This window comes from Lipotes vexillifer, unplaced genomic scaffold (genome assembly GCF_000442215.2).
Source record: "Lipotes vexillifer unplaced genomic scaffold, Lipotes_vexillifer_v1.1 scaffold130, whole genome shotgun sequence".
Taxonomy (NCBI): Eukaryota; Metazoa; Chordata; class Mammalia; order Artiodactyla; family Lipotidae; genus Lipotes; species Lipotes vexillifer.
This window is the reverse complement of record NW_006793860.1, coordinates 223,354-232,650: the sequence shown is the minus strand read 5'-3', so window position 1 is coordinate 232,650 and position 9,297 is coordinate 223,354.

Here is a 9,297-nt window from a genome sequence, read left to right as displayed (position 1 = left end):
CCAGGCCAGACCAATACTGATATCAGAGAGAGTTAAGCAACCAGCATCTATAAAACACAAGACAATCCCAGAAAAGCTCATGAGTTCTTGGCTAAGGGCATAGGTTATAGCTGAAATGAAGCTTCTGGAGACCAAAATTCTATAAAGGATGCTCATTTTCACTCATTCTAGCCACTATGGCAGGCCAGTAAGGGGGAGCCCTGTGTTAGGGATGGGGACTTTGTGACAGCATTCGAGTTAGCCCTTAGAGAAGATTGTTTCTATGAAATTTGACTTCGTCTGGGATTCTTCCCTTTTACCTGGGAAAGAATCATGGGTCACAGGAGCACCCTAATAAAGAGCACCCCTAATTCTATCCACATGGGACAATCCAGGTGGTCCTCCTAAGCAGAAAACAAGGCTGTTTCTAATCACTTACCACACCACATATACACTCAAACACACAAATTCACACACCTGTCAAGGAATAACCATCCAGCCTTTTGCCCTGGCCATCTGGCCTTTCTAACCTAGGAACACAGCCCTAGTTCTTAGCCTATAAGACTGTAGGATGCTGTCTTAGCAAAATATAAAGAGAAGGGATGACTTATTCTCCTAATCTCACTGTTCAATCACATACCCAATTGTGACACCCATAATTTCAAAAACAGAGGCAGCCCCTTCCAAACCTTGCTGTGAATGGCTGCAGTCTGGATGCCCATTCCTGGCTCATAAGGTCTCTGCAGAAGTGGGTGAGGCTGAAGCCTACCAAACCTAAAGCCAAACCTCAGTTTCACTTAATGTGTATAATCTTTTGGCATCACATTAGCTATAAGTAATACAGCTCTTAGGTTTCAGTGGCAGTTGATTGGGATTGTCACTTTTCCTTTGGGGAACTCCCTAAGGTTTCCCATATGAAACTAAATGATCTGGAAAGTAAAATCCTAGGAACTAACCCTAATTCCTAAGCAGTTGGGCAGGTCTTAGGAGAGAAGACACCTGTGGGGTCTCCAAATTAGCTACCCCCAAACCTTTCCATCTCCATCAATTTACTCAAAAGATATATGGAGAGTATACACCAAAACAAGCACTGGACAAGTATGAGCTTGTGTCCTACTAGGCCCATTACTTTGTCTATGATGGAGAACACTGCACTGGGAGACCAGAAATCTGGGAACCCCACTGGGTGACATTCGGGCGTCTGTTCTGGAAAGGGAGTGGTGAGAGGCAGGGGTGGCTATGGGTGAGGTGATCTCTCATGCACCACCTACCCTGGATCAACATTCTGTGAATCTAGAATTATATGACATTTTCCAATGCAGCCTAGACATATGCAGTGTTTCTGGAACCTCAGTTATTCTCATAATAACATCATGTTTTTTTGTCATATCAGTATACCATCTGCACTACTATTACCAGTTTTCTTTAGATTAATTCTTTTTACTTTAACAAACTTATTCAAAACATTTTTACACCATTTCCATAAAGGGAAGACCTATATAACTTACTATGTACTAATAGTAAGCATGGAAAGTGTGTCATTGTATTTTTAAAAATTAAAATAATGGTAAAAATAAAAAGTGAATAAGTATACAGGTAATAACACCTCTAATTGATTTACAAAAGTGTACACCTGAAAATAAATACTTAATGGGAAAAGTGGACCATTGATGGTCAGTTAGTAATATAAGGGCAGGGACAAAATTGTCCACCATATGGCCACCTGTTAGGTGACCAGGCATTGGCTTCATCAAGGGTCATCATTACTGTAGCCATTTCCTTGAGCTTCAGGGACCTTCTTCCTTTTGATACTTAAATCACTGGGCAGAAATCACATTATGTTCACACCTCTCAAGGCCTTTGATGCTCTGTTGTAATTGTGTTGCTAGACACGCTGGGGTCAGTCCAGTCCTAGGACTGACTGAGGCAGAGTACCTGTGGAAATTTTGGCCTGGGGGTGGTTCCCAGTGGGGAGAGAGTCACTCACCATGGGCACAAGTGGTCACCCTACATGGTACAAACAACTGGTGGTCATGACGTCTCCATCGGGCAATCATGTGGGACTGCCTAGTTTAGCTCCTGATGAGTGAGAATGTATTGAGAGAGGGGAGTAAATTATGGTTACAAATAGGCTCAGAATTTAGTGGCTTATTTCTTATTATATAAAGAACTTGGGTGTGGTTCAGGTCAACAAGGTGGCTGTCCTCCATTCAGGGATCAAACCAGGGGGTCAGCAGACATTTGCTATAAAGGACCAGATAGTAAATATTTTAGGCTCCGCAGGTTATATGGTCTCCATGGAACTACTCATCTCTACTGTTGTAGCAAAAGCACCATGGACAATACCTAGGCAAATGGGCATGACTGTGTTTCAGTAAAACTTTACTTTAAAAACAGGTGGTGGGCAGGACAGGAATAAAGACGCAGACACTGAGAATGGACTTGAGGACACGGGGAGGGGGAAGGGTAAGCTGGGACGAAGTGAGAGAGTGGCATGGACATATATACACTACCAAATGTAAAATAGATAGCTAGTGGGAAGCAGCCGCATAGCACAGGGAGATCAGCTCGGTGGTTTGTGACCACCTAGAGGGGTGGGATAGGGAGGGGAAGGAGAAGCAAGAGGGAGGGGATATGGGGATATATGTATATGTACAACTGATTCACTTTGTTATATAGCAGAAACTAACACACCATTGTAAAGCGGTTATACTACAATAAAGATGTTAAAAAAAAAAACAACAAAAAACAGGTGGTGGACCAGATTTGGCCCATGGGCCATAGTTTGCTGACCCCTGATCTAGACAATGGTGGCTTTGCTATCTTTAATTCATGGCTTCTAATGTTATAGTTGGTATTAAATCTAGTCCAGCTGGAGTGGGGAGGAGCAGAAAGGAGTGAATATTGGGGAAAATTAGGCCAGGCCAGGACGTGACAGTCCTCACTTCCACTCAGGTTCTACTGGGAAGAACTTAGGCACACGGTCAGTCTAATTGCAAGGAAGCCTGGGAAATGTGGTCTGGTTGTGCCCAACAAAGCAGGATGGATTTTAATGGACAGCTAGCAATTCCTGCCACAATTAATAGCCATTAAATCATGGATTTGATATTAGAGATTTTTTTCCTAATTCATAGCAAAATAAACATGTAACCATTATATAAAACCTTTAAAGTTTGTTTGTACACCATCTAAAATGACCTTGCATAACTCTGGGAATAAGTACTACACTTTGGTAAACACTGAGTTTTTCTGTTTCTTTTTTTTTCTTTTCTTTTTTTTTTTTTTGCAGTACGCGGGCCTCTCACTGCTGTGGCCTCTCCCGTTGTGGAACACAGGCTCCGGACGCGCAGGCTCAGCGCGCCATGGCTCACTCCGCGACATGTGGGATCTTCCCGGACCAGGGCACGAACCCGCGTCCCCTGAATCGGCAGGCGGACTCTCAACCACTGCGCCACCAGAGAAGCCCTGTTTCTTCGATTTAAATTACAGTAGCCTGATCGTAAATCCAGTCCCTACTTGCTAGGATTACTCTATAAGGCTTTCCTTCAGCCTTTTAAGAGTCAAAAAGGGAAAAGGGTGAATCAGAAAGGCATGTAAAAATTTAGACCTAGAAAAGTTAAGATTGAATTATATTCTGGAAAAAGTTCAAATTATTATTATAGATTTTTTATAGACATCTGAGCAAATGCAGTGACCTCCAACTACAGAAGTGTTTTGTGTGTTTTTTTTATCCTGGAATTGTCAAAATATATGCATATATATAAATGCTCAAAACTTTCCATGACTTCTGATCATACTGGGCATTCAGAGGTGAACAGAATTTGGAGGACAGAGAAGAAAGGACATTAGCAGCAGTGCAAGGTGGATTTGAAGGCTTCCTGGGGAGGTCAGCCGGGGCTGAAAGGTGAATAAAGGACAGAGGGCACGAGTGCCAAGCTAAGGAGAACTGGGTTTCACCCTGGACAATGGGGAGCCATTGCAATGTTAATGACAAGATAACAAGGGTGTTTCCAAAAGTAGAATCTGGCAGAAGCAGGTAAGCCACTGGAGAGGCCAAGAGGGTTACTCTGAAAAGGAACCTCCTAAACACTCACTGAGAGGGTGGAGAGTGAGCTCTCTTTTCCAAAGACAGATAAGTTCTCTGCAGGTGAAAGCTTGGCCGTTGGGGCTCCCACAGGCCTCAGCAAGAATAATGACATAAGCGTTTCCAAAAAGCTAGATGGCAAAAAGTTTTGCCAAATCCCAGGACCTATTGATGTGAGCTCTCAGTTCTCACTCTGAAAGGTCACAGGAGCCACGGGGAAGTTGTAACTGCCTGAGATCCCCTGAATCATTGTCTGTTCTGTGCCTACTTGTTCTTCTAGGGTAGCAGGTTGGGAGCACACTGAGGGGTGGGCACAAGTGTGTATGTGGGAGGCTGAGTCAGTCCATGGTTCCCCCATCACCCAGGTTTCAAGTACCCTTCAAGCTACACACATATAAAATGTCATTTCAATACACAATAAGCATGAACATCAAGACGTGCAAATTAAAACCAGATACTCAAACTGTACCTGTCAAGTTGGCAAGGAATCATCTCACTACTATTTTAATGGTTGTGCCAGTATTGACAAGAGGGTAGAAAAAACAGGAACTTTCACCACTGATGTGGGAAATAAATTAGTACAGCCTTTCTTGGGGGCAATTTGGCAAAATCTATCCAAATACTTAAGAAGGGTATCTTCATTGCCCTAGCTATTTTCTATTGAGGAATAATTCTGAATGAGCCCTAAGATGTCTGTATCAGACTGATTGTTCACCTCAATGATACTGATAATAGTAAAAAGTATGAAATAACTTATGACCAATGATAGTAAATGGTTAAATAAGTTATTAAGTATTTCTACTATGGGATGCTATGTAGCAGTCAAAAGTGTAGAAACATACATAATATTGTTTTTAAGTGTTCATTAAAAAAAGCAGTTTGGCACTTGCTATTAAAGAAGGAGGATAAAAACCTGAATTTTCACTCCCTCCCCCAGTTTTTCTAAAAGGACAGTAAAATAAAGTGTGTAAAGGCACAAGCCCATGTGTCCAAAGTGGAAGAGGAGACGATGGCAACAGCACTCTGGAAGCTGAAAGACGACAGAACAATGACCACTGCTTTTAGGGCAGAGAGAATGAAAGTTGATGCATGGGGAGGAGGGAGGCCCCGAAAGATGGATGCAGAATGGAGACAGTAGACAACACTCTGGATTAGAGGTGCCAGGTAGCTGTGAAAGTGGGGCATGCAGATACCCCCAACTTATGCACATCAAGAGTGCAGCTCTCGGGCTTCCCTGGTGGCGTAATGGTTGAGAGTCCGCCTGCCGATGCAGGGGACACGGGTTCGTGCCCCGGTCCAGGAGGATCCCACATGCCACGGAGTGGCTGGGCCCGTGAGCCATGGCCGCTGGGCCTGCGTGTCCGGAGCCTGTGCTCCGCAACGGGAGAGGCCACAGCGGTGAGAGGCCCGCATACCGCAAAAAAAAAAAAAAAAAAAGAGTGCAGCTCTCCCCTCCAAGATCCACCCCGGCTAAAGTTCCCCACATGTGCTCTGCTTCTGCCAGTCCCAGAATGGGATTGAATCTGGGGAATCCAATCAACTGATCACAACAGAGCACCAGAAGGCCTGTGGCAGCATCGACATAATGTGATTTCTGTCCAGAGATTTGAGTGTCAAAAGGAAAATTTTCCTGAAGTTCAAGGAAGTGGCTGTAGTAACAGTGATGAAGACAATGCCTGGTCACCAACCTAGTGGTCATGATGGTGGACAAGGTTATCCCACCCTTATGTTACTAGCTGACCATCAGTGGTCAGCTTTTCCCACTGAGTAACTTATTTTCAGGAAAACCATTTTGTAAGGGAGTGGCCAAGATGGTGGAGTAGGAAGACCCTGAGCTCACCTCCTCCAACAGGCACACCAAATAGAGCGACTATCAATGAGAATGACATGCAGACTAGCAGAAAAGGTCTTCCACAGCTAAGATACAGAGAAGGAAACACAATATGAGAGGACAGACAGAGAAGACCCACACCCCCTGTGTAGGTGACCCACAAATGGGAGGATAATCACAGTTGAAGAGGTTCTCCCCAAGGAGCAAGGAGTCTGAGCCCTGTATCAGGCCCCCCAACCTGGGGAATCTGCACGAGGAAGACCAGCCCCCAGAATCTCTGGCTTTGAAGGCCAGCATACAGGAGAGCTGGAGGGCTGTGGGAAAGGGTGCACATAAAATATCACATACGCCTAGACCCAGCACAGAGGCAGTAACTTGAAAGGAGCCTGGATCTGACTCACTAGCTAATCTTGGAGAGCCTCCTGAAGAGGCAGGAGGCAACAGGGATTATCCCTAGAGAAAAAGATGACAGCGTAAGCCATTTATGGGAGCTTGTTATACCACAAGGACACTGGTGCTGACAAGTGCCATTTTGGAGCACTTCCTCTAGTCTATTAGCACTGAACCTTAACTGGCCCCTAGCTAGTTGGCACAAGTCCCAGGACCCCTTAGGTTGAGCAGCCAGCCACTCTGGGACATAGCCCTGCCCATCAACAGGACAGCACCAGCCATAAAACCACCCAGCCCCAGCAGCTAGCCACACTGGCACATGGCCCTGCCACCAATGGGCTGGGACCAGCCCTGGGACGGCTCTGCCCCCAGGACCCACTGGCAGCCACCGGGGCCAGGGACCAGCCCCACCTACTGGTGGACTCACAGTAGTCAGCCCTGCCAAAATAGAAGGACCCATGCACCCTCCCATAGGTGGACCACTAGAGCCTATAATTTTGGTGATCAGAGGGGAGTGTGCTGCTGGGCCCCATAGGACAACCCCTACATAAGGCCACTTCTCCAAGATTGGGAAATGTAACTGACCTATCTAATACACAAAAATAAAAACTGAGTTAGGCAAAATGAGGCAATGGAAAAATATGTCACAATGAAGGAACAAGATAAAACCCTAAGCAAAGTGGAGATAAGCAATCTACTCAATAAAGAGTTCAAGGTAATGAATATAAAGATGCTCAACAAACTCAGGAGAGGAATGGATGAACACAGTGAGAAGTATAACAAAGAGTTAGAAAATATAAAGAAAAGTAGAACTGAAGAATATAATGACTGAAATTAAAAATACGCTAGAAGGAATCAGCAGTAAAATAGGTGATACAGAGGAACAAGTCAGTGAACTGCAGGACAGAGTAGTGGGGCTCACTGAAGCACAACAGGAAAAAAAGAATTTTAAAAAATTACAAAAGTTTAAGAGACCTCTGGGACAGCATCAAGTACAATAACATTTGCAATACAGGGGTCTCAGAAGGAGAAGAGAGAGGAAGGGGCAGAAAACTTATTTGAAGAAATGATAGCTGAAAAGTTTCCTAACATGGGAAAGGAAGCAGACATCCAGGTCTAGGAAGTACAGAGTGTCCCAAACAAGATCAAACCAAAGAGGTCCACACCAAGACACACAGTAATTAAAATTGCAAAAGTTAATGATAGAGACTATTAAAAGCACCAAGGATAAAGCAACTAGTTATGTACAAGGAAATTCCCATAAGTCTATCAGCTGACTTTTCAGCAGAAACTCTGCATGCCAGAAGGGAGTGGCATGATATATTTAAAGTCATGAAAGGAAGAACCTACAGTCAGGAATACTCTACCTGGCAAGGCTATCATTCAGGTTTGAAGGCAAGACACAGAGTTTTATAGATAAGCAAAAGCTAAGAGGGTTCAGCACCAGAAAACTGGCTTTACAATAAATGCTAAAGGGACTTCTCTAAGAAGAAATGAAAAGACCACAGCTAGAGATATGAAAATTACAAAAGAAAAAATCTCACTGCTAAAGGTAAATATATACTCACAGTAGTAGATCAGCTCCTCCACAACAAAGGGTCACATCGAGATGGGTAGGAGAGGCAGAGTTGCAGTCTTCCCCAAACCCCATCCCCAGTATGGTGACCCACAAGCAGGAGGGATCTCACAAATGCACTGCTTATCCCTGAGGAGTGAGGGGTTTGTGCCCCACATCAGGCATGCTAACCCTTGGGACCTGCACTGGAGAGACAGCTCCCAGGATGCCTGGTTTTGAAAACCAACAGGGCTTATGTTCAGGAGAACCACAGGCCTATAGGGAATGGAGATTTCTTTCTTTAAGAGCTTGTACACAGACTCATTTGCCCTGGGACCATGCACAAAAGCAGCAGTTTGAAAAATGCCTAGACCATATGTGAAGAAGATTTATTTGTTAATCCTAAAGCATCTGCTGGAGGGGCAGGAACCTATCAGGACACTCTCTGGGGACACCAGCACTGGTGGGCACCCTTTCTGCTTCTCCTTCTACCTTGCTAGCATCGGCTTGGCAGACACCTTTTTTGCACTCTCCCTCTGACCTGTTAGCACCAGGGGGCATGTCTGGCATCTGAGACTCTCCCTTGGCCCCAATCAAAGCTGGCCAAGCAAGTACCTCAGCCCTACCCCTTCTACAGCCCCACCAAAGCCAGTTGGGTGAGTGCCCTGCACCTGTGCTGTTCCCACAGTCTCACCAAACCTGACCGGGCAAATACACTGCCCCTGCATTACTCCTGTGGCCCCACCAAAGCCAGCACAAACATGCAGCCCATAATGGGGATACCCACTGAGTGGTTCACTCTGGTGGCAAGGGGTATTATATTTCTAGGTCCCAGGGATCCGAAAAAATCAGAAAGTTCTTGACACCCTCAAAAACTGGGACCTAGCAAGAAAAACTCAGGCTGCTTAGACAATCACAAATGATTAAAAGATGACCAAGAGCTAGGTCAAGGTTAATGATAAGTCTTGATCTCCTACTCAAGTCTGCTCCTTCAAGACTGTTTTGCCTAATACATAGAAACAAACACAGAGAGCCAAGCAAAATGAGGAGACAGAAGAATACTTTCCAAATGAAAGAACAAGATAAAACCCCAGAAAAAACCTTAATGAAACAGAAATGGGTAATTTACCTGATAAAAATGTAAAAGTAATGGTCATGAAGATGCTCATGAAACTTGGGAGAGGATGGATGAACACAGCAGAACTTCAACAAAGAGTAAATATGAGAAAGTACCACACAAATCACAGAGCTGCAGAATACAATAACTGAACTGAAAAATACACTGGAGGGGTTCAACAGCAGAATAGAAGAAGCATTGAAAAGAATCAGTGATCTGGAAGACAGGGCAGTGGAACTCAACAAAACAGAACAGCAAAGAGAAAAAAAGAACTTTAAAAAGTGAAGATAGGGCTTCCCTGGTGGCGCAGTGGTTGAGAGTCCGCCTGCCAATGCAGGGGA